The following is a 4,579-nucleotide window of genomic DNA, read 5'->3' as shown; positions in this document are numbered from 1 at the left end:
TCAGAGCTAGGAACGTGATGAGGGTTGATGATTATCTTTGGGTCATTGAACTTAAAGCAAGCTTCTTTGTTAAATGTGCAAGGGATTAATATTTAATGGGGGAAATTTCACTACTATATAAAAGAGTTTTAACATTGGTTCCGGAGGAGTTTCAACATTGGTTCTACAACTGATGTTGAAACGACCGTCGTTGAAAGTAGGCATTTTCAACATCGGTTTTAAAACCTATGTTGAAAATCATTATCTACATTGGTTTTGGCCGAAACTGATGTAGAAATGTGACTGAAATTGTGTATTCTGAAGTGCTTTCTACATTGATTTTTGACAAAACTGATGCTGAATGTGCTTACTACATTGGTTTTGGCCAAAATCGACGCTGAATGTGCTTTTATAACATCGGTTTAGACCAATCATTGTCATTTTTTTGCAAAAAAAATTAATAATAATAATAATCTTCAAATTGAACAGTTTAATACAAAAATAGATTAATCAATACAAATTAAAAAAATTAATTTGCTTATACTATGCAGAAGGCAAATAAGCATTAAACTACTTAAATATTTTGTTTCAATGCCTCATGAAGACAGATCATGTTGATTTGTTCAAGATCACTAGTCAATTAGCAAACACCATTATGAACATATCATGTTTCTATTTCAGAAAAAAAAAATTATATACCCATTTTCATCAATATATAAAACAGAAAGAAGTATATAACGTGTAAAAAGAGATTCTCCCAAAAAATATTTGCATACCAAACAAAGACAATAACATTCATTAAATGATTCTATAATGTATATCATATGTTATTGATATCACCCAAAAAGCCATACCACCAAATACTTAAATTATATATTACTACATATAATTATTTAATTCACCAAATTTCCTATATCAAAATACATAATTTGACCCCAGCAAAATTATACTATTTAAAATTTTAATTAATGGAATTAAAAATTAAATAGTTCCAATTCATAAATTCAAAGAAATAGAACATTTTGAAATAAACAAGAACTGCAAAAACAAAATAGTTTGAAGTTAAATGCACAAGAAACTTCATAAATTCGAAAAGGAAGAAGCTTCCAATAAGATGGTATTTTAAAAATGTGTGCCAAAATTTTGCCCAATGTTACTGTCTAAAAAAGAAAAGGGAAAGAAATAGAATTACAAAACCAATTCATCTTCCTTCTTGCATCCTTTGAACAATGCGGTGCAAATGAAGTTATTGGAAATTGGGAATTATTAATATCACTATGTCAAGATTCCTTGTTTACAAAACTTGGATGGAAGAATCCAAGAAATATAAGTTCAAACCATTTGCAATGTAAAGCAAGTACAATGCATGCATCAAGTCACCATGTAAGAAGTTTGTATTGGTTTATCATAACAAGTAACCATTTTGTTTGCATGCAAACTACACGTAGTATGCAAAGTGCAAACTACATCATCTTAGATAAAAACAAAATATAGAAATTTATTTTACCTTGTCAATAGCACCCTTGTTGCCAACCTTCTCCAATGCTGTAATATTTAGAGTTTCCAAAATGAATGATAATTTTCTTCATTCCTTTTCTTAGTAAACTATAAGCAAACCTACTATTGTATATTGATGTCAGACATCTTGAGAAGTATTTATCATGCTTAAGCCAATGTTAAAACGACACAATCATTGTATTATACACAATATTGATAGTAGTCTCCATTTTATCCCCAGTCAAAACCCAAATCTTAATCCAGCTTGAGCAAGCTTGTCAATGCAATTAGGAACCTAGAAAATAACGAGATGCATCATTTCAAGTCCAGTTACAGGTGATAAATCTTCATATGCAAGCATTTCTTTCTCCTAACTCACCCTATTTTTGAGCTTGTCCTCTACAACAATGGCACCCAGGAGGATTAGATTCCTATCAATCTTATCAGATAGTTCCTCAATTAGTGTTTCCTGTTCTTCGCTAATCAAATTCTTTTCTTGACAAATTTTATTGTCAAACTCCTTGTATTGGTTTTCATCAAGTTCACAATATGCTAGGATAAGGGATTAGCTCATTGCTTAACTTGATGTCCTGGTGGATAATGTGTAATCAGCCTTCTCATGAAATTATTCAAGTCCTCTTACAGTCCCTACAACAATTTTTACTCTTTGTGCCCATGTCAAAACTGGGCCAGGCTGTGCTCCTTTAACACCTTTTTTGCATGCATGTACAACAACAATTATGATAACATTTATACATAATAAAATATAGACTTGACTAATATATCTCTCAAGCAATGACATAATAAACTCTTACCAGCGAGTCAAGTTGATTCCAATATGCATGTGTGCGCTTTTTAGCTTTGCTGGTCATAATCCAGGCCAAAGGTTTGTTGTACAAAAAGGGATGTAGTTTTGACCAGGTGGAACAGTAGCACTGGCTGGAGAAGCCAACTTATCATTATGCTAAGGAGGTGGCTATGAACTTTCATCTTTGAGAGTGGTTGCTTGTTTAGACTTGGTCTTTGAGCCATCGTAAACAAAAATGCACAACATCACTTACAACAAACAAAACCTTCATTCTTCTATCTACCTTTTGGTTTTTGGGTAATTGATATTACTTTGGTTTTGATTCTTTTGAATGTGAAGTATATTATGAAGCATCCTGAACAAGGAAACTACACAAAAGTGAGAATAGGCCTAAGCTTAGCGTCCCTATCTGAGTATCTCCAATCTCTACTTCCCTAATCCATTTGAAGCAATTTGTTGTTGTGAAAAATTGTTCTAGCATTAATCGCATAAATAAGCAATTAAGGATGCAATCAAAATATTGTGGCTTTTAGAGTAATCAAGATACCTACACAGGGCTTCCAACATTAAGCACAACAACACTGCCACCAATAACATGACCATAAAGGCTAGAGAGTGAAACACTAATGCCACTAGTTCTATTGGAGGGTCCACCATCTCTAGTGACCAAGTAAGAACCAGACAAGCATAGTATTTGGAATCATCCCTATAATAATTTAAAAAATAAAACAAGTTTCTTATTACAACATAAGAACCAACCTTAGGCACTTTAAGAAATACTAATTAGTGCTTTCACCTTGAAAGTTGCACTGGCATTGTAAAAGCAGGCTGTCACAAAGTGACTGAAGAAACTGTCCCAATGCCTAACATGATGCATAGAGCCCTTGGTCTCTGCTATGATAATGACAATAATTTTGCCACAATGTCCTAAAATAGAGGAAAATCTATCATTCCAAAGAACTTCTGAATTAATGTTCATTGACAAGAATAAATGTTGAAGATTTCCATGATGAATAAAGTAATTATGCTTTTTGAAAATCAAAATTAAAAATGTCAAGTATCAAGTATCATCACTCATTCACTCATCAGTATTTCATGCAATCAACAATTATCTTTACAAGTGAGTAGTGGGAAACCAATCATGAAAATTAGTGTAACATACTAGAAAATTTGACCCACCTACTTCATACAAAATAGATTTTGCTAGATATTTTGGAGAAATGACTTAGTAATTTACAGATTCCATCAATCCATTTTCAGAGGCCCTATAATAGTCTAGTAAGATATAAACAATTTTCTAATTTGCTGAAGTACATAATGTAAAGTTGTAAACACATTAATGGAATATTCAACATTAATGTAAAGTATTTGGCAATTTAAGGATGTTGTCAGTTACCACTAAAGACAATAAGAATTAAATAAGTGTTGCATATTTTACTAACAATTTTCATTTTAACCATGTTCATGTTTTCCACTTATCCATTGCTTTCATTTTATCACTCTAAACCAAACCTTCAAAACCACAATTTTGAAGCCTTAAAGTCCACCATATCTGCAGCTTTCTTGAATAATTTAGAAAATCTATCTCCCATTTATGAACGAAAAAGTGGATATAATGCCAGTGGAAACCTCAAAATGAAGTGTGGAGATTTCTCTACTTCAAATCCTCCCTTGATTTTCTTCCATTTTGAAACCTTTTTCACATGTGGTTTCTATAAGCCAAACACATTACTTTCAATATCCCCAACACTACACTACAACCTTAGAAAACCCATACTACTCCTTCTTCCAACAAAATCCAAATTCACCATTCCTTTAACTTCTATATTAGCCCTATCCTGTTCTAATCCAAAAAGGACATAGTAAGCTCGACAATAACTCAATTAAATATAAGTTGTTTGTTATTAGCCACATCCATACAAGTCAAACAACATGGAGCATTACAAGTAGAGATTCATTGTATAATGAAGTAAAGATTGTAAATTGACACAAACACGAATAAAGAGTAAGAGAATGATGAATTACAATTCATAATGTGATGATCAAAGGAATGTTGGGACGATGGAAGGAACCCCACAAAACATGACTTTTCTAGGATGATTGGAGTATCTTATATTCTTGAAATGTGTCATGGAATGGTGTCACTCTTCCTTCAAATACAACCCATAGTTCCTCCATGCTTCCAGAGATGAGGTGCTCATCATGACTCACTTGCTAAAGTATAAACATCAATCAATTCAAATATATAAAAACATTGTTTTGGAGAACCCAAATCAAATAATATTGTAAGAATAA

Source organism: Glycine soja, chromosome 14 (genome assembly GCF_004193775.1).
Source record: "Glycine soja cultivar W05 chromosome 14, ASM419377v2, whole genome shotgun sequence".
In the NCBI taxonomy this organism is placed as follows: Eukaryota; Viridiplantae; Streptophyta; class Magnoliopsida; order Fabales; family Fabaceae; genus Glycine; species Glycine soja.
The sequence above is the reverse complement of the archived record's forward strand: the minus strand, read 5'-3'. Positions refer to the sequence as shown.